Genomic DNA, 22,358 nt, shown 5'->3' on the forward strand with positions numbered 1-22,358 from the left:
CATGTAAAACTTTTCCCAAAAATGTTCAAAGAATAATCAAATAAGGGGGAAACAGAATGAAATTATTCAGAACACATATTCAAAGGGATTAAAAATTTCAATGTACAAAACAACTTAAAATCAACAAAATAGACCCTTTAATTAAAAGTTAAATGTGATGAAAATCAAAATGATTATATGTGAGAACCAGAATTGTTTATCCTTTAAGAATTGGCGAAACTGAAGAAAAAATGAACCAGGCATAGTGATGCACACCTTTAATCCTGTCACTTGGGAGACAGAGATAGAATCTCCATGAGTTCAAGGCCAGCCTGGTCTACATAAAGAGTTCCAGGACTACATTGGCAGATACTGTCTCAAAATAAACAAACAAATAACTAAATGTGAATAAATGAGTGAATAAATGAATACTGAAGAAAAGGAAATACAAATAAAATAGTCCATGCAATTATTTCACAACCTTTGTCAGTAATTAAGCATGCTTCTGTTGGCAAAATTGATTTAATAAAGGACACAGTTGCTGAGGAAATTACAAACTGGGAAACAATTTATAAAAGATAATTAGGTGATATGTATCAACATCTTAAGAATATTTATACCCTTTGACACTATAGTTCTACCTCAAGAATTTATGCTAAGAAAATAATAAGCATCAAACCCAGAAGGATTTGCATAAGAGGATAACCATCATCTTATAACTTTGGAGATGCCAACAATAAGTTCTAAATTGAAAATATACAGCAGAGCTAGCATTTTGACTCCATCACTCCTCCATAAGTGCCTCCCCCTCTCACAGAGACCCAAGGACAACAGAGCAAGAGGGAGATGGCCCAGCAGGTAGTTTCCTGAGCAAGCATGAGGACCTCAGTTCAGAACCCAACATCACATCAAGAGCCTGGCCCTGGAACCCCAGCGCTGGTCCAGCAGAGATAGGAAGATCACTGGGGCTCATTGGCCAGCCAGTCTAGCAATATGTGAGTTTGGGATTCAGGGAGATCCCAGTTGTGTATTGTGGGTGATGGCACACACCTTTAATCCCAACACTAGGGAGGCAGAGGCAGACTGTTCTTGTGAATCTGATGCCAGCCTGGTCTCCATAGTAAGCTTCAAGACAGCCAGTATTACATAGAGAGACCCTGTCTCATTAATAATAATAATAATAATAACAACAACAACAATTACAGTGGAAGGCAACAGGGGAAGACACTGTCAACACACACACACACACACACACACACACACACACACACACACACACTCAATTCTAGGAAAAAATATTTCAAAAACTTGAGTGCCTCTCTCTCTCTTCCTCCCCCCCCCCCCACTCTTTTTCCCTGTGTCTCTTTCTCTCTGAGGCAGAATTGCTGCAAGTTGGAGGTCAGTTTGGGCTACCTAGTGAGTGGCAGGCAAGCCTGGGCTACAGAGTCCTGTCTCACAATGTGGAGACAACACCTTCTGCACATCAGAAATGTCCTCTCTGATCTCTCTTTCCAGCTCTCTGTGTTCCAGTCATTCTATAGCATTACTTTAATACGCAGAAATAATAAACATTATAAAAATAGAAATGCACATATTTTTCAAAGGATCTGACAGTCATGGAATCTTACTGGTGAGGAATGCATATGGATTTGTATTTGTGAAGTGGGAGGTGCGGGCACTGAGAAGGATTCAGCTTTGGGGTGTGTGTGTGTGTGTGTGTGTGTGTGTGTGTGTGTGTGTGTGCCGCTTGTAAGTGTCTTTCTTTGAGAAGGAAATTGTTTCCCAAGAATCTGCCTCCCTGCTGGCATTTCAAACTCCTCCTGACTGACTTCCTTGCACCCTTGAAGGCTAGGTTCACTCAGTCTCAATTGAGGTCCTAGGTCTGAAGTTCCTAGAGTTTTTAACTTACTTAACTATGGTTAATGTTGCTTCATTGTCTAGATATGGGCTTCAAAAGCCAGTCCCTTGAGTCCCTCGAATAAATGTGGTTAGGAAGATCAAATCAATTTCCTCATCAAATTAAACAAATACATTTCATATTTCACTGTGGTAGAACTCTGAATCAAGGTGGCTTTTCATTTTTAGAGAATATTCCTTTTCCTGATTTTTCTCTGAGCATTTGCACTGTGAAGACATTGTCATAGATAAGAAATCAAATTAATTTTCTAAGGCCTAATGTGGCCCCAATTCTAACCATATCTAAAATGCAGGCACTTCCTTTTTATTAACCTACTTTTTTTTTGAATGAAACTCCAGAGAGCAGCTACTAAGGTTAATTACATATAGTGAAGAACTAGCCATGTGACCTTATGCAAGTAACTTCAGATTTCAGAGCCTCTGTTCTTTTCCTCTGGTATGGAGCCAGGGCTGGGCTGCATCTTGGAGACCTCTCAATTCTGAAATCCCAGACTTTAGTTGAATTCCTGCATTTGACCTTTCTGAGAGTAAAGAGCTCAAGATTTCCAGGAACTCACAGAAAGCCTCTTGGACCCAGTGGGCTGGTGGAAATGGCCCCGGGAGTCTGTGGTGGCCTGACCAAGTCCAAATCATGTGGGTCTCACCAGTCATAGAAAGGGAAGTGATCTAATGGGTTCGCACCCGAAAGTGAGTTCTGGAGCTCCACACAAGACATTCCTATTCCTTGTCACCATGATTTTCGTCTTAATGTAGTTTTGTTGGTGGTGTTTAAAAAAATCATTCCAGGGGCTGGGACTGTCTTGCTCTTGTTCAAAGCCTTGAGTTCAATCCCAACACCAAATACACGGACAAATGAATGCCATAAAGTACACAAGGACAAAAGGACAGACTGCAGAGAAGAAGCCCAAAGAACCAGTTTCCTCTCATTGCCAGCTGCCATGTATCCTTTCAGAAATGTTCTAGAAATAGGAACAATTACGTGTGTTTTCTTTTGCTTTGTCACAACTGGTAACATAGTATATGCTCTTCTATGCTTTCTGTTTTTCATTAATGTCACAATATATCTGGATGCTCACTAGTCACCCTTTGATAAACAGTCTTTTCTGTTACAATAAAATTGTTACTCCCAAGATTATTTTCACTGTCATCCTGTTAGGGGGCTTGGAAGCTTTCAGAGATCTCACTGTGGTCCCATCCCGGCATATTATCTTTGGAAAAGTTAGTCCCCAAAACACACAACTTTTCAAGGTTTCACAACTACTTAAGGCGAGGCTGGGACTAAAATTTGGTTCTCCTAACCACCCTCTGATCCAATTTTACTTTCTGATTATGAAATTATACATGTTGTAATTAAAAATGCTTTCTTAAGTGGTATGCATTCTATGACCCAATTTTTTTATAGTTATAATATCTAGTCTATTTGTATTTGGCAAAATTAAAGCAGGTATCTTATCCTATATTTGTGAGTCTAAGGTTTCATATCTACCTTATCTCTTATCATAACCAAGGAAAACCATAATTATAACTAACTAGTCTTCAACTACATCAAAGACCTCAGAAGGATATAATATTACCTAAGTAAACAGAGCATTGTAAGCAACTTTCAAAAATCTAGAATGACAGAGACAACTGGCTACCTGGACAGTTACCCAAAGTTCTTCTACAATGTTGGGGCATCCATTCTTCAGCCTACAGGCCTAGAGTCTCTCAGTCAGTTCTCTCTGTGTTACGACTCAATTAAAAAAAAAAAAACTACTATTTATGCTGTGCAGAAATGAGTTTAGAGGGCTATGACAAAGATGCTATGTGCAGAAATGAGTTTAGAGGGCTATGACAAAGATGCTAACAGTGATAATCTTGAGATTATGTCAGTGCAGGTAATCTTTGTACCTTGTGTATACATAAAGTACACATATGTTTGGGCATATGCATACAAGTACATGCACTACAGATTGAACCCAGGCAGGGCCTTGGGCATGCTGGGTAAGCACTCAACAGAGCCACATACACTCCAAACCCTACCCTTTGTTTGTTTGTTTGTTATGACAAGGACTCACTATGTAGCCTTGGCTGACCTCAAATTCACAGCCTCCCAAATGCTGGGATTAAAAGCATGTGCCTCTACGCCCAGCTCCAAACTCTACTTCTTAATAGAAATGTTATTGAGCGTATTTCCCTTTTAAGATTCATTTTATTTTAAACCATGTATGTGTGTTTGTGTGGAGGCATATGTACATATGTGCGGAAGCCCACAGAAGCCAGAGGCACTGGATTCCCTGGAGCTGGAGTTACAGGCATTGTGAGCTGCCTGACATAGGTGCTGGAAATCTCACTTCAGTCCTCTGGAAGAGCCATGCATACTCTTAACCACTGAGCCATCTTTCCAGACTCCTTGATCTATACTATACACATCACCCATTTCAAGTGTGCAATTTAAAGGTTTCTTTCACAGACTTAAGCAATCATCACTGCAGACCAATTTTAAACGATCTTGATTGCCTCAAAGTGCAGCCCTGTATATACCAGTGGTCTCCTGCTTATATCTTTTATTCTTGGTTAATATCTTTATTTTTTCACAATGGTTAATCATAAGAATAAACAAATTTGTTGGAAATTAAAAGTAAAAATAATGTCATGTACTTTAAAAATAAACATAGCGAAAAGCATTTTTTTTACTGTTTTATTTTGTATGTATTATTTTATGTGCATGTATGTCTGTACACCTAATGCTTACAATACCTGCCGAGGCTAAAAGAGGGTGTTGGATTCTCCTGGAACTGGCATTATAGTTGGTTGTAAGCCAGCATATGGGTGCTGGGGGTCAAACCGGGGGTCTCTGGAAAAGCAGCCAAGGTTCTAAACCTCCAAGTCATATCTCCAGTTGCAAAAAAAGAGTATTTCAAAGAAGGTAAGATTATTTGGCTACATACAGTTTAAGTAAATATTCGGGATAATTTTGACTGGGTCTTTTTTTAATAGTCATGTATTATGTATAAGAATACACAATTTCTTTTACTTTCTTGGTTGTATTCTGAGTATTTTTCCAAGTCATTGGGTATTCTCTGAGAAGGTGACTAAGATCTGTGGCTATACACAACTTGTGGTCACATCTAATTATTTCTTTAGGATAGAATCCCAAGTAGAAATCCTGATCGTATTTCTAATTGCTAAGTATCTGAGCCCTTTCCATTAACGTGTTTGGGTTTTGTTTGGTTCTTTGCTTTTCTTTTCTTTTCAGACACGGTCTCACTATATAGCCCTGACTAGTTCATTACTCACTCTGTGGAACAAGCTGGACTCAAACTTTCAGTGATCTTCCTGTCTCTGACTTCCAAATGCTGGAATTACACGCTTTGTTACACTGTCTCCAACCCTGTCCTGTCCTTGCCAATTGGGAATTTGGGTTTGTTGTTGTTGTTTTGGTTTGGTTTGGTTTGGTTTGGTTTTGGTTTGGTTTTGGTTTTTTGTTGTTGTTTCTTCTCTTCTTCTTTTTTTTTTTTTTTGAGACAGGGTTTCTCTGTGTAGCTTTGGAGCCTGTCCCAGAACTCTGTAGACCAGGCTGACATTGAACTCAGAGATCCGCCCGCTTCTGCCTCCTGAGTGCTGGGATTAAAGACATGGGCCACCCCCACCCAGCCCAATAGGGAATTTTTAAAGTTAATGTTTTAATCTGGTTTTGTAGTGGAGTGATTGAGCACCTACCTGCCTCTGTGAAGCATGAGACTCAATCCCCAGCACCACAAACATCCCCCCAAATTTGTTTTCGTTTGAGCCCATTTGATTATTTTTAATGACTCGGACTTTGTCCATACATCATTTTGTAGTTTTCTAGTTTTCTTTCAATTAATGCCCTCTGCTTATTCTGTGGCAGTATTGCCGTTAGTTTTATTAAGACTATTGGTGGGGGGGTGTTGCTTGCTAAGTAAGAACAAGGTAGATAATCTAATCTATCAATAACATTTTTTTTTTTTTTTTTTTTTTTTTTTTTTTTTTTTTGGTTTTTCGAGACAGGGTTTCTCTGTGTAGCTTTGTGCCTTTCCTGGAACTCACTTGGTAGTCCAGGCTGGCCTCGAACTCACAGAGATCCGCCTGGCTCTGCCTCCCGAGTGCTGGGATTAAAGGCGTGCGCCACCACCGCCCGGCCGTATCAATAACATTTTAATATTAGCACTCTCCTCAGAGTAGAACTGCTCATCTTCTTTGGAGGAGTATTTTCTATTGTTGAAGAAACTTCAAGGGATAAGGAAGAAGACCAATTGCAAAGTTCCTTGCATTTAAATAAAGCAACCATATGCTTACTTTATTGCAATTTCTAAAATTCTACCTACTACCAACAATTAAAAAAATATTAAATGATCTTTGGTTTTCCTAAGTAGCTAGATAAACTGTATTCAATTAAATTCAGTCATCTCTATATAACCCCAGTCTTGAACCAAATGGTGGCCAAATAGGAAATGCACCGATCTCAATTCCATTTTCTCTTTGACAAATCTGAGTTTTTAAACTGATGAGTATGTTGACTCAGTTGCTTCTAGTGCACCACACAGGGGACCAAGTCTGGAACGGAGGAAGCAAGTACCTCACTCTAACAGCTGAAGATGTTATTGACCTGTAAGGAGCCGGTATTTCAAGACCTGAACTCTAAAAGCATCGAATTCTCTTTATAATGGAAAAGAGGCTGGGGATGGGAAAAGATGCCCTCACAGCAAAGGGGAAGCAATGATCAGTCCTGCGTATTTGGTGAAAAGAGAAAGGAAAAAGTAATTTACTAAAGAAAATGACCATCCAAAAATTGTTCCCTGGCACCTCACACACCCTCTAATGTGCATTCCATTGGAGAAGCTACCTCGCTGTTAAGAAGGGCTTGTGATTCCTGTTGACAAATTAAGTGTAGATTTGGTGACAAGTCAAGGGTTCAGAACCTAGAGTAGTGACACATGCCAGAGATCCCAGCACCTGGGAGTGGGCTGCAAGAGGATGAGGAACTCAAGGCCCCCTTTCTAAGCTGCATAGCTAGTTGGAGGTTCATTGGGCTGTGTGAGACCCTGTCTCAGAAACCATTAAAAATAAGAGGATTTTCCACAGAGAGTCCTCTGCTTCCATGTGGCTCTCATCTACTTAGGTGCTGGGCATTGTAACAATACTCAGAGCAGTCTTAATTAGATACTTGATTTTTCAGAATAAAGCAAAAGTTGTATCATTATCATCACTATGAGACCCTTGGAACAAGATAATGGCAAACATTTAGAACTAATTTAATATAACCTCTACTTTTTTTTCTCTTCAAGAAATTGATGCTTAGAAAAGAAGAAGCTGGGCATGGTGGTACAAGTGTAATCCCAGCAGAGTTGGGTAGATCTCTGTGAGTTCTAGGCCAGCTTGATATATATAATGAATTCCAGCCAAGGCTACATAGTGAGTCTGTCTCAGAAAAAGGAAGAAAAGAAAAAAGAAAAGAAATTGGTAATGTTAATGTTTCTGTTCAATAAAAGTTTCAGATATGCACATACATTCTAAAAATGTAAATGTAGAAATATTAGTTCTAAATTATGCTTTCCTAAATTGAAATGAAAAGCTTCATATAAAAGTAGTGTGTTCACTCATATTTTGGAAAAAAACTAATAAAAATTATGCACATACAAATTACTACAGATTACTAGCAGATACAAATGCACTAAATATTGAGGTCAAGCATTAAAAACCTGAGAACTTGTAAAGCACTTGGTAGGCTGTGTTGACTCATGGTGCTCTGTCTTAGTCTAGTAGGAATATAATTTGTCAGTGAGATAAGCCATAGCTGAAAAACAGGTGGTATGTGAAATGTGTTTTTTCTATATGCCCAGGAAGCAGGATGTTAGGGATGTTTTAGGTGTACTCACAGTGGAGACGGGCATCTGCTGAGATGTCCAGGTGCTTGTGTCCCAAGAAAAAGACCAGCAGGAGCACATGAGGAGGTACTACAAAAAGTTTATTACTAAAGAAGATACTCCAGAGAATGCAAGTGGGCTGGTAAGCTGGGACAAAGCATAGCTCTGGAAGTGCTGGACCAACCAGCTGGGTGTCAGTGGCACATGCCTTTTATCCTGGCACTTCAGGGGCAGAGGCAGAAAGATCTCTAGGAGTTCAAGACCAATCTGGTCCAAAGAGCGAGTTCTAGGACAGCCAAGGCTACACAGAAACCCTATCACCTAAAAAAGCGCTGGACCAGGAGTCACAGGACCCTTTATAGATCATTTACACAGCATCCACCTTTCCCATCTGTTTATCTCTGCTCTTCTTTATACATGCTCTGTTTGTTATAGGTAGCACAGGTGGAGAAGAACTCCCAGTCTTTTTTTGTTGACTGGGTTCTTTCATACATTAATTCTGATGTCTCACTCCACATCTGTACCCTGCTGCTACAGGAAGCTGGGCAGTGGGGACAAACAGCACAACCTTCCTTGCTATCCTGTGAAGTCTCCAGAGAGGATGGGAGAGGCAACAACTTGAACCCACTTCAGTGCCTTTTTTTACTTCAGTAGTATCACTCAACAAATGATTCTTTTAAATTAGCTAATACTTATCATTTCTTTCCTTCCTTCTTTTTTCTTTTCGTCCTTCTTCCCTCCCTTCCTCCCTCCCTCCTTTCTGTATAAATCCACCTAAGGATTGCTGTTTTCAAAAACAACTTTCTGACATGAGGGTGAACAATTCTTAGGCACACCCCCCACACCAGACCCTCCCCCTCAAGCCTCTGGTCCATTCAGGGCTGTTAAGCCAATGGTCACCTACCACTTCTTAGTGTTTTTTAATCATTAGGTATATCTGATGAAAGTTTAAAATATTTGTTGCTGTGGAGTAGTTAAACAGATTCTGTATGATTGCTAATGAATTTTTTTTAGGAAAGTTAAAAAAGCCACATTGTTTTGAAAAACATGTTTTAAAAATAATTTTATAGACTGCAGATTTTGTAAATGATCATGTTAATTGTTGAGAGGGGGTTCCCAACCTTGTTAATGTCCCCTTAGCATTAGGCTTTTGTTCCCCAGCCTTGAATATGTCATTTTCTCCCACAGACTGCATTTCTAGGGGTATAATTGCTGTCTCCATGTAAAAGACAACTCATGTGCATAAATTTCCACACACTCCAATGAGACACTGCCTCCCCTCATTTTAATGCAGATGTGATCCAGAGGGTAGAGTTACACTCACTTCCCTGAGCAGATGAAACAGATTACACATTAAATATTGTCTTTGGATCCAGGTGCACAGAAACAACCAATTACCTAGACAGCTCATCACGGCCCCATCTGTTTACCGCATTGGTTTTTGTTTTCTCTTTAAATATTTGGCGAATTATTCTGAGGCATTCATTTTCTCCGCAATGAACAGAATATGCTTATTAATAAAGGCCCTCTTTGTGTGATTCAGTAGCAGTTGACTCACAGAAGCCTGCAAAACCACATTTGAAAGTTTCAGAACTAAACTGAAGTTGTCTGGAAGACAACGCTTCATCATTACAAAGAGGAGATTGCTCCTGGTTCTTCCTGACTGAACAATTGGCATGGAAACCACCAAGAGAGGTGAAGGAGTGAGGAACGTCTCTGTTTGTCCTTTAGATTTTTTTATGGAATTGATCATAAAGGACAGTATTCAGACAGATTCATCAAATTTTGGTCACTGCTAATAACATCATCTTGTCTGCCCCCTCTTTTGAGACAAGGTCTCATTATGTGGACCCCTCCCCTTCTCCCCTGGCCTGGAACTCACAGACATCCTCCTGCCACAGCCTCCCTAGTGCTAAGATTATAGGCTTGTGCCACCACCATGCCGGGCCATGTTGATTTTTTTTTTTTTCATGTTGATTTTTTAAGGAAGAGTGTTGTTCCTTTGGGTGTTTTGTAAATCTGTAATGCACATGAACACAAGGGTTCTTCAAGACTTGTTTCTGTTGATCCAAGAGCCATCTACCACTAGTGGAGGAGGGGCTGTTTTAGACTTTCCCAGCTGTTAGCCTCCCAAAGAATCTGAAGGGCCAGGCTGGTGACTCATAGGCTGGTGCAATCACTTTGACTTCAAGGCCAGTCTGGTCTACATGAAGGAGAAAAGGAAGGAAGGAAGGAAAGAAGGAAGGAAGGAAGGAAAGAAAAAAGGATGGGGAGAATCTGTAAAGGGTTGGGCTATGTGTGGGTACTATTAAGAAGAATGGAGTCAGGGAACTATGTGGTGGGTCTGTCCAGTGGGGGCTGCTGTCATGGGGAATAGGGAAGTGTTATTAAAAGCCCCATAGAAAGGTTTAGTGTACATGGCTTAGAGGACAACCACCTGCTGGTTGAGTCCTTAAGCAGGGCAGATTGGCTCAGTGATCCAAGCTCATAAACCTCAGCTTCCTTTGGAAGGTAGGGGGAGCTCTAAGCAAAGGAGGGGAAAAAAATATACAACAGAGGCAAATAAAACTATACAGGCAGAGAGAGAGGAAGGGAGGGCAAGAACAAATTGTGTCAACATATGTGTGAGTGTGTGTATGTGTGTGTACACATCTGTGTGTGAGTATTGTGTGAGTGTGTGTGTGCATATCTGTGTGTGAGGATGTGTGTGTGTGCACATCTCTGTGTGAGTGTGTGTGTGTGTGTGTGTGTGTGTGTGTGTGTGTGTGTGTGCACATCTATGTGTATGTGTGTTGGTTGGGACTGAACTAAAAGCCTTGGGTTTTGCTAGGCAAGTGCTCTACTCATGAGCTACATCCCCAGCTTCTGTATTTCTTTTTCATAAATCATCTCTGAGATACTTTTGAGAAGATAACTCTTTCAGATGTGAGTAGGAGAGCCTGAAGAAACAAAGAACATTGCATTGCTCTCTCGTATTGCGGTCAGTGTGGAAGGGGGTCCAAAGACTGTGGAGGGCAACCTGAAATGTTCTTGCAAAATTATGAGTGCACACACACTTAAGCTTGTAGCTCTATTCTGTAGACACTTCATATCTGTTAAATATAGTTAAATGTCCACAGACATTTAATTGTAAGATGGTATGTGCAAAGTTCTTGCTGCAGCGCTAAACAGAAAAGCAAAAAAAAAAAAAATGGAAATGACCTAAATGTTCAGCAGGATGACATACTTTGTCAGTAAATTATGATACATCCCTACACCGAACACCAGAGCATTTGAAAACTGCAACAAGGAAGTTCATAACGTATTATACAAGGTGAGCTTCTCACTATATTGGCAGATACAACAAAAAGATCCCTGTAAGGACAAGAAAACACTCTGCCACGTATTTTCAGCAAAAAGAAGAAACAGTAAAAGGAAGTTGGCACATCTATATTGGCTGTTTTCACTGCATGGAAATCCCCAGCCGTGGGGTGGGAACACGGACAACAGGAAAGAAAGAGAAAGGCGACATGTTAATGCTTTTAAAAAATATTTAATATATTTTATATGCGTGAGTGTTTTTGCCTGCCTACATACATGTAAGTGCATCACATGTGTGCCTGGTGCCAGCAGAGGTCAGAAGAGGGCAACATCTCCCCTAGAACTGGAGGGTGTGCCTGAATGAATTTATGTGCACTACGTAGATTCAGGTGCCTGCAGAGGCCAGAAGAGTTGGAGTCCCCAGAACTGGAATTACAGGTGGTTTGAGCTGCCATGTGGGTGCTGGGAACCAAGCCTAGGTCCTCCGAAAGAGCAGCAAGTGCTCTTAACCTCTAAACTATCTCTCTGGGCCTCGTTCTAATGTTTTGAGCAGAGCTACAGACTGATAAATTAGCTGTTCAAAACTGAAGAGGCCATGCTTGGCCTCTTAGAACCCCAGCATTGGGGAGGCTGAGGGTAAATTTGAGGCCACATAGACTACATAGCAAATCCCTGTACCAGAATCAACAATCAAAAATAAGTGAAGTAAACCAAATTTTTTTACAGATTTAAAAAAAAAAAAAGGATAGTTAGTGAAGCTGGTTCTAGAACTTTCCCTATATGCAACAATTTCCTTATCTGCACAGTGAAGTAGATAATTCTACCTGCCTCAGGAGGGAGGTGGGATTATGAAATGAGATCATGCATCTAACTTCCAGCAATATGGTCCAGGGCCTGGGATGTTTTCAGTAAATATGTCTGTTTATCATCATTCCTCCGTGCTGGGTGTGGTGCTGTAAGCCTGATGCTTGGAAGGACAGGAGCATCTGGAGTTTGAGGTCATTCTCAGGTACACAGTGAGTCTGAGCTCTTGTCTCAATGGCCAACACCAACAGCAACAAAATTCCTTTATTTAGTAATTGTGCGACCTTAGGCTAAGGAAAAATAATCATTCTGACTACCATCACTCTTCTCTCATAAATAAGAGGACATGGGAAAAAGTAGTTGAGAATTATGTGGAATATGGAGAGAGGATGCAGAAGAGATTAGAAAAATAATATTTACCTCCCAAGAAATTGCTGAGGGGATCTGTATCATTGAACCATGTGTGTGCCTGGCTCTTCTGTACAGAATTAATAAACGAGAAGTCTATCCTGTCTCACACCTTGAATTTCTTTTCTGAGGTTCTGGTACACAAAACAGGGATGCTAATGAGTCTGTCTGTGGCAGGTGCCAGTCTCTGGATCAATCAGTAACAGGCACAAGAAGAATGGGCAGTGTTCACAGTTTCTATTGATGGGGCAGGGAACTGAACATCCCAAGCAATAAGGAGTTGACCTGCAAAACTCTAACCACGGGATGGGGGAGACTGGGAAGTAAGCGTGGTGTGTATGGTCTCATCAGCAGAGACAGCAAGCTGGGTTGATTTTTCCCTACATCTGCAAAGAGGGAAGATGGTGTTCCTTACAGAAACATAGAAAACATGGCTTAAAGACTCAACTACTGACCTACGAACCTAAGAGAATAGAGAAGCAGGCAGACACGACCGTAAATGCATGCTCTCTGGTTCCCCAGGTGTCTATGGATAGGTGCTATATTGTCTTGGGGACCCAGAAATTCTATGGAAGTTTGTGGGAGCATGAGAATCTATATTTTCCCAAGGAAATACGTGACCTTTCATCAGATTGTCAAAGAGGACTGCACTCCTCCGCAAAGAACTATAAACCCCTGCTGAACCAGTGACCTAAGGTCTATGACTAATGTCACACTGGGAACTTAAGGCTGATTCAGTAATAAAACTTCCCCAAAGACCATAAGAAAAGGATAAAAGGAATACCACTCTGCTCATGTAGCCCAGGTTAGCCTCCAACTTGCTATGTCATCCAGGATGACCTTTTACTTCTGATTCCCCTATTTCTACCTTTCAAGCTGGGATTACAGGCATCACTAGCATGTGTGGCTGTTTTATTTTATTTTATTTTATTTTATTTCATTTTTTGTAGTACTGAGGATGAACTTCATGCATGAGAGACAAGCACTCTCCCCACCGCGCTCCATCCCCAGCCCCTAATTGCTTCCTAAGCAGACTGTCTTGTACTCTTTTTGTTTTGTCAAATTCATGTTTCTTGTTTACTGAATAGTCTTCCTTAAATGTGTTCACTCTTCAAACTTAAATGCCTATGTTAGCTACAGCCTAAGCAAGATATCTGTGAAATTGGGAGTATATTGTACTCCTGGCATTCCCCCCCCCCCGCCCCCCGCCCCGTTTATAGAAGAAAAAATGTATTGTGGTGAAATGTGGAAATGTGGTGTTTGTATTGTTTCCCAGATCATGCAGAACACAGAGGTGGTCTTGTGGTGCTTCTGAAAATGGTTGTAGATATTCTAAGCTCCCCATCTGGCATCCATTGTTCAGAGGAGGAACCTGGGGCATGAGCCAATTAATGCACTTATTAAAGAAGCTGAACAAATATGAGGAAAGTTAAGCCAGGTTATGGGCAAGGCTGAATGTGTCCCGGCTCAGCCATGCTTGCCTGTCTTATTGCTATGCAGACAATTGAAAGCAATTTGAGAACTCTCTCTCTCTCTCTCTCTCTCTCTCTCTCTCTCTCTCTCTCTCTCTCTCTCTCTCTCTCTCTCTCTCTCTCCCTCACTACCGTGTAAAAGGAATCAACTAGACAAAAACTTGATCGATTTAATACTCTGGTAATGATCCCAGCAATGGAGGAAAGGGGGGTGGGGTGGGAAGCCAATGAGTTTCTTTCTACTCAAATTCCATCTCATTTTTTATTTTCTCTTAATGTTTTTTTTTTTGAATCCCAAGTTCCAAAACCTGTCCCCTATTATGCAGTGCAAACGAGAACAGATGGGGAAAAGTTATGTTGGAAAGGGCTTTGGAGGGCCACAGAGAAGAGAAATATGACTACTCAATGTGTCACACACCAACTTGCGGCTGCCACCAGCCCTTCCCCACCCGAGCTGCGTATGGAAGCAGCCCGCGGAGCTCAGAAGGAGCAGGCGCACTGCAGGAAGGGGGTGCAATTAAAGAACATTGGCTGCGCCTGTGCTGCCTTGAAAATAGGAATCAAGAGTAGGGCAGCAGCTCAGCCAGCAAAAGAGAAATCAATCCCAAGGCTAGCCTGCAAAATGCTGAGCTGCGTCCCGAGCGATCCCACATGGGAACCGGGAATCGGCACTACGCAGCCTGTCTCTGTCAAAGAATTGCCCCTGCTCGTCTCAATGCCACCATTCAGGTCTCTCTGGGTCTAGGACTTGTTTGGAACAAGTCACACTGGCTCACATGCCTGATGTGGCCTTCCAGTAAGTATTTTTCAGTATTCACGGAGTGCTTACGAGCTCCCCCAAACAGTTCCAACTCTGCCAGTCACAAGCTGAATGGCCTCAGGCAGGTCACCCAACTTCTCTGAGCTGGGGATCCCCCACGTATAAAGCAGAAGTTGCTCGCCTTCTTACAGGCTTTAGATATTTGGGGTATTGTATGCAAATAACTGACATGTATGTTGCTCAGTTTATGGCAAATGTTATTACTGTGATGATCAGAAGAAAGCACTGAAATGTTCTCTTTTCTTAATCCGATGTAAGATGCTAAGAATATATTCTTAGCCATATGTGTATATATACATATATGTATATGCATATATGTATATATTCATGGCTAAGAATCTCTAAGGATTTATGCTAGGAGTAATTACAAGGTTAACATAGTTTAAGATACTAGAGTGTCACTCTATGGAGAAGCATATACTTAACGTGTGTCATCTCTGGCTCAATCCACAGCAACCCCTCCGAAAAAAAAGAGAAAAGGTTCATGTGGTTTTGATTATTTGATTCAACTGTGAGTGACTAAGGCCACAGAGATAGATAGCATCTCTGAAGAAATCCTAACGCTGCAAACAGTTGGACAATTGACTCCAGCAGGAACCTCCTTTGAAATTGCACCTCTCAGTGTAGAGTGAGTGTGCAAATATCTGGTGCCACTTTGATAAAGAGATTTTTTTTTTAAACAGGGGCATTTAAAATGCAGTTAGTTACCCAAGCCTGCCTCAGAGTGTATTTTCAGCATATCTAGAGTAGAGCTGGGATCCACAGTTAAAATAAAAATGATTTGGCCAGCAGGATGGCTGAGGCCAGAAAAGTGCCTACCACCAAGCCTGAAAACCTGGGTTCAATCCTTGGACCCACTGAGTGGAAAGAGAGAACTGGCTTCTGCAAGTTGCTCGCTGACCTCTACACGTGTGCACACCTGCCCCCAATAGATAAATAAATGTCATGTGAAAAGATTAAAATGACTGTTGAGGGGTGACTCAATGGCTCAGCAGGTAAAGGCACTTGCTTCACAGGCGTGGTGACCAGAGTTTAACCCCCAGAGCCATGTAAGGTGGAGGGGGAGAACCAACTCCAAGTTCATGCGTTGCCCTTTCACCTCCACACTCATGCCATGACACACTCCCACCCCATTAATAATACATAAAATGTAAAATTCTTACTTAAATTAAAAAAATGACCAGTGATTCTTTCTTTCCTACTTTTTTTTGGGGGGGAGTGGGAGGGCTAGTGATGGTCATGGTTTTGCTATGTAGCCCAGGCTAGCCTCTAACTAGCTATTCTCCTGCCCCAGTTTTAGGACTGTTGGGATTCCAGGCATGCCCAGTGACACCCAGCTTGATGGGCGACTATTAAGCCACTGATGTGTGAGTACCACTTCCTTAAGGAATGGGAAGATGAATACTCTAATGAGTCCTGGGTTTTCTACCTTCCTGCTTTCACCACATACAACCAGGCCTGCCTATGTAGCAGTAGCCAGTAAGACAAAGGCTGGAGTCTGGCAGGTGGCACGTCTGTCCCCTACAACCTCTGTTCTCTGGTTTTGCACAGGATGAGATTATTAGCAGCCTCCTAGTCCACAGGAGACATTAGCTTCATTATAGTTTGTCCGAAGAAGACGGCCATGCATCCTGGTATGCTCAGCATGGTTATTAATAGTGTTCCTTTCTGCCCCCAAGTGCCCCAGCATGGATGGTAAATTACATCATTATTCTAGGCCCGGAGGAGGACACTTGATTAGCACACCCAGGACGTGAATGAAGATTGGCAGAAGTTCTAAGATGTGTTGTGTTAGTGCAGGGAAGATAAGTCCAAACACCACTGGCAACAACCAGAAGTTGCTCTGGGCTAAAGTAACATAAGAATGATCAGAGATAAGAAAGGAAATAAAATCAAATCATGAGAATATTCTAAAAATCAAAAAAAAAAAAAAAAAAGAAAGTGCTTTTGGATGTTTTGCTAAGTTTTCAAAAAAAAAAAAAAGAATGATCAGAGAAAATCATACTCTTTCAATGTATTCCATACATTGAAATCAAGAATTCAGGGCATGAAAACCGTGGGAAATAAAGACTGATTAATGTCCGATCTCTCACTCAGCACTCACAACAATAACAGCAGCAGAAAGAGTGATCCTGGCACCTACATGATCATTTTCCTCATGTCTACCACTGCCTGTCATCTTGGGCAAGCGATTTCAAATCTTTGAATCTCGTCTTACTCGTGGGTGAGTGAGACTACTTGATAGTTCACAACTGTAATCTCTGTGACCCAGAGACCAAGGCAGAGAGATCATAGGTTCAAGGCCAGCCTGACTTATATACCATCCCATAGCAAAACCTTGTCTCGAAACCAAGTTAGTGCTGCTTCTTTTAGTCATTGGGAGTTGACATATGAATATAAAGAACTTAACGCTGTGGCTGGGTGCTCAGTGATGGTCCCCTTGACTGTTCCACCCATGGCAGCCATTGTGCAGCAGATACAGTAGACATGCCACGGTCATATGAGTATAATGCAGGAGAGCTCATGACAACACTGTGGAAGTGGGAAAGATTCTCTGTCTGTCTATCTCTCTGTCTGTGTCTGTCCGTCTGTCCGTCTGCCTGTCTGTCTGTCTGTCTCTCTCTCTCTCTCTCTCTCTGTGTGTGTGTGTGTGTGTGTGTGTGTGTGTGTGTGTGTGTGTGTGTCTTGTTCTCTCCCTCTCCCTCTTTCTCTCTAGATTCTGGGTCTAAAGTGTCCCCGCTCACAACACCACCACCCCCAGTCTATCTTTTATATCTCAGAAAACTCAAAATCATAAACTCTTTTGTGAATGGAAAAGAAAAGACAATTAAGACCTAAAGAAACAAGAAATGATTAAGACTGATGAAGAAAGGCATAATTAGAGCATCAGGTGAGAAAAGTGAGAGAGGGAAGGAGAAAAAAGGAAAGGGGGAGAAGAAAGGGAGGGAGGGAGGGCTAAATGAGTTGCCCAGCTGTGCTCTCTAGTTGACGAAACCTGTCTAGTTGGAGGCCTCACAGCTTCCCTAAAGGTCTTGCTAGTGTTCTGAGGTGGGGGAGGGGGCACTAAGGGAAGAGCAGTGTTGTTCATGTAACTGCTGCCTCTCAGCATCCAGACTGCTGTTTGGGTGGGCGGGATGGAGAAATACTATTCTGTTAAAGTGAGGAGCTTTGAAGTGGAGACAAACACAATCTGGTAGTATTACAGAGGCAGTATTCACCCTGATGACTCACTCTCTGGCTCCCACACAGTAGAGACAAGAAGTAACATCAGTGACCTTGAAGATGCTGGCCAAGTAGACAGAAGCCTCAAGGCTCAATTTTTCAAATGAACAAGTGCGTGCGTGTGTGTGTGTGTGTGTGTGTGTGTGTGTGTGTGTGTGTGTGTACAGAAAGTGGAGGAAGACATGTTGGAACAGGAACTCACAGTGAACACTTCTTAATAGCTAGCACAAAATCCTATTAATATGGAAACAGCTAACTCAACTGAGTGACAGGTACAAGGAACTTACCATTATGCGCAGGTCTCTGCACTGAGAAGGCAGTTGGGTGTGGGAACATTTAAAATAATCCCTAGCTAAGAGGTAAATATGGAAGCAGTCCCTTTACCTGAGTGCACATCTCTTCCAACATTTCCATTCATCAGTGCTTCTTGAGTACGCTTTGCTGAACTGAACTATTTCCTTCCTCCAAGCCACATACATATGGATCCATGTTCAGAGTCCTACAGACAAACTACAAACAGATGTGGTCACCAGACCTATGACAGCATGCAATAGAAAGCAGACGGTGATAGAAGGGCATGCCAGGACCTGCAGGTGTGCAGACAGTTGTACAATGGCCATCAGACCTGGCCTTAAACCAGCTCATCCCCGTGTGCTACTAAAACCTTTCAGACGTGGAGTCCACCCAGCCTTAGGTTGATAGGGATAACTCATTCTTAGAGGTGGACACACAAACCTCAAAGAGAAACAGAAAGCAAACTGGAAGTTCATTCAAAGCTGGTTTGGAAGAGAAGCTGGAAGAGGATGGGATTAGAAAGGGCTGCCAAGCGCAGAGTAAAGGTGAACTGGAGACCCACAGGCTTCTACAGTCTGTTCCCCACCTAAGTGTCCAAAGCTTTCACAGCTAGTTGTGTATTTGGTTGGATTTGTCCCTCCATGTTTTTTTTTTTTTTTTTTTTTTTTTTTTTTTTTTTTTTTTTTTGGTTTTTCGAGACAGGGTTTCTCTGTGTAGCTTTGCGCCTTTCCTGGGACTCACTTGGTAGTCCAGGCTGGCCTCGAACTCACAGAGATCCGCCTGGCTCTGCCTCCCGAGTGCTGGGATTAAAGGCGTGCGCCACCACCGCCCGGCTCCATGTTTTTTTTTAACCATACTAAAAGTGCTTATTTTTATGGATACATAGTGTACTTATAGCAAGTAAGGTGTGGTTTGCCTAGAATACACAGCTATAATTAGAACCAACACAAAAACAAAAGGTCTCTAAGAATCTCCCTCCCTGTTCAGAATGATGTCAGGAAGAAAGAAGCTTCACTACAAGACAATCTGCGTTCTCCCGCAGCCGAGAACCACAAGGCAGGAGCCTGTCACCCTGGTGCCACTGGGCTTGTCCTTGGTCTGTTTCTGCAGTCATTCGGCTTCATTCTCCCCTCATTCACCTGCTGTGGGAGCAGCTCACAAGGGCACCCGACAGCTGGGAGGTCGCATTTAACCAATCTTAAACCCAGTTCCAATTCCTCAAAATACTAAGATAGGCTTGGTTCATGCCGAGAGTCCACCTCTGAAAGAATTAACTGGAGCCATAGGTCCCGATGTGCTAACCTCTGTCACAATGATGTTCGCTTGGGTGTGTGGGCAGGGGGCAGTTTAAGAAGTGCTGTCTGCCAAGGTGATGTTGGTGACAAGTAACAGAATATACCTCTCTCTCTCTCTCTCTCTCTCTCTCTCTCTCTCTCTCTCTCTCTCTCTCTCTCACACACACACACACACACACACACACACACACACACACACACACACACACAGAGGCCTACCTGAAATTCAGGCAATTTAACTAAACCCATATTGACCACACTGGTGTGTGACACACAGAGGCCTACCTGAAATTCAGGCAATTTAACTAAACCCATATTGACCACACTGGTGTGTGCCATGCCAAGTGCCCTCTAACATGCTAACATGCTAGGGATGTTTGTGTGAATGGAGCGGATGATACTCACTGCCTTCAGGAGGTTTATATTGTGTCCTGGCGAATTCAGTGACTCAGCAACACTAGAACAGCCCCATGGAGCTGGAGCGGTGGCTTGACACTGTTAAGAGCATTCAATCTCTTCCACTGGTCCTGAGTTCACTTCCCAGCACCCGTCCTGGGTGGCTCACAATGGCCTATAACTCCAGCTCTGGGGCATCTTACACATTATTTAGCTATAACTATGAAGACTGTTCTAGTGATTCATCTAAGGTTGTACAAGCACTCAACAAAGGAAACTTTTTTAAAAGTTTTTTTTTTTTTTTTTTTTGTTTTTTTTTTTTTTTGTTTTTTTGAGACAGGGTTTCTCTGTGTAGCTTTGCGCCCTTTTTTAAAAGTTTTTAAAATATTCTTTTAAACTATGTGTATGAGGGTGTGCCTGAATGAGTTGGTGTGCACCATGTGGATTCAGGCGCCTACAGAGGATGTTGGATTCCCTGGAACTAGAGATCGAGGCAGTTGTGAACCACCTGGTGTGTGTATGTCGGGTCCTTGTAAGAACAATGTGTGTGTGCTCTTGGCTCTTCCTTGAGCTGTCACTCCAGCCCTTGAGGGGGAAATATTTTTAAGCCTGGGCCATATGTAGCACAGGCTGACCTCAAACTTCCTAAATACCTAACTAGCTGAGGACAACCTGGAGCTGCTGCTCTTCCTGCCTTTACCTCTTAAGCGCTGAGATTACAGCCATGCACTACCACACTGGTTCCAATAAAGCAGTCCTGCATCTAGACTCATTGTGTAGCTCAGACTGGCCTCGAACTCATAAAACTCTTGCTTCAAGTTCCAAGTGCTGAGATTCCTGATATGAGCCACTGCACCTTGGCTTTTGAACCTAGGCTTTTAAACACTATGAAGTACTGCTTGTAGCCTGAGGCTTAGAAAGAGACCGATTTCCTAAAGCACCTGGGCCTGAAAAAAAAGAAAAAGAAAAGAAAAGAAAATACAATAAAATAAAAGAAAGGCCTGTGATCCAGGAAGAGGTGAGGATTATTTACTTCTCAGTCAGACATAACTCCAAATATTGGACTTGATGAAATTGTTAACAAAACAAAATGAAACAAACAAGCAAACAAAAACCAGCAACAACAAAACCCCCAACCCCTTTTCTTTCCTGTGTATTCATGTGTGGTGTGCATGCATATGAATATGTGTTTGCATGTGTATAGGTGCATATGTACATTCAGGTACAAAGGCATGTGTGTACACATGTGTGGCCCTGGGTTGAGGATTAGGAGTCTTCCTTGATCACACACACTTTATTCTTTGAGGCAGGGTCTCTCAGTTGAACCACAGCTTGCAAATGCAGATTAGTCTAACTAGCCAGCTTGTTCCAAGGATGGCCTGTCTCCCCTTCTGAGCACTGGAATATTGGAATTACAAGTGAGCCTTCATGCCCACCAAGCATTTGCACAAGTTCAGGGGATGTGTATTTCAGTCCTCATGCTTGTAAAACACCACTAAGCTATCTCCCCAGCCCGCAAACCACTCTATTTACCGTCTAGTTAGAAGTAGTCCCTGAGGCCATTACTAGGAGACCAGAACAGACTGATCGTGGCTCACAGGGAGTTGAGGTGATGGTAACTCTTATGTCTTGCCTTCTATTGTCAAAGGGACCTGGAGGTCATGGAAAGGTGATCAGCAGTGGGTAGCTTCCAAAGCTGCTGAAACAGTTTGATGTGGCTGAAAGCATATAAAAACTAGATAGTGGAGACTCTTGGTACCAATCCCTATAATGCAATAGACAGAAGTCCCTAAGGCATTTTGGAATATCATTTTGACAGGGGTTGAGGAAAATTGTCTTAATTTGCCTTCAGACAGGAAATGTGCTGTTCATTCTTGGGCTGCAGCTGTGGCATAGGTGATTAGTTCAGAGTGGAACCTGGGGTCTCCTGACAAGAAATGGCAGAAATCAAACAGATGTAGATAAACTTTAATAATATAGGAGGAAGAGGAGGAATCTTAAGTTCCATGAAATAAAATTAGAATAATATCCTACATTGAGAAAGCAGTAATAAATCTTTACATGAAAAGACAAGGAATTATCAACAAAGTTGACACACAAAGGACTTCAATTGTGTTTGGAATGTTTTGTTTTGTATTCTGGGTGGTGAATACACAAGTGTGGTATTATTTTCTATGGCTCATTATTGTCTTGTTTTTTTGAGGCAGAATCTCAAACTTGTGATCCTCCTGTATCAGCCTCCTGAATGCTGGGATTACATATATACACCAGGTTTTCTATCCCACCCCCTACCCGAAATAGTTTATTTTTTTTAAAAAATCAGACCAAGTTCTTTATTATTTTGCCTTTCAGGAATCTGTCCTTTGTAAGTTGATTCACTGTTATGAGTAAGGGGGGATGTAGAGAGAGGATCCGAGTTCTGGTATCTTCTTCCTGCTAGAAGAAAGCACGAGGTCTCAGGTCCCTGAGCTCCTGTCATCTTTGTAGCCATGGGGATGTCTCCCCCTCCCCCTCTCCTGTTCCAAGGCTTGTTTGCCAGCTTTTCCTTTCCATTTGGGAACTCAGTTGCATCCTACAATTTGCC

Source organism: Peromyscus californicus, unplaced genomic scaffold, assembly GCF_007827085.1.
Source record: "Peromyscus californicus insignis strain IS unplaced genomic scaffold, ASM782708v3 Scaffold_7__1_contigs__length_154581171, whole genome shotgun sequence".
Taxonomy (NCBI): Eukaryota; Metazoa; Chordata; class Mammalia; order Rodentia; family Cricetidae; genus Peromyscus; species Peromyscus californicus.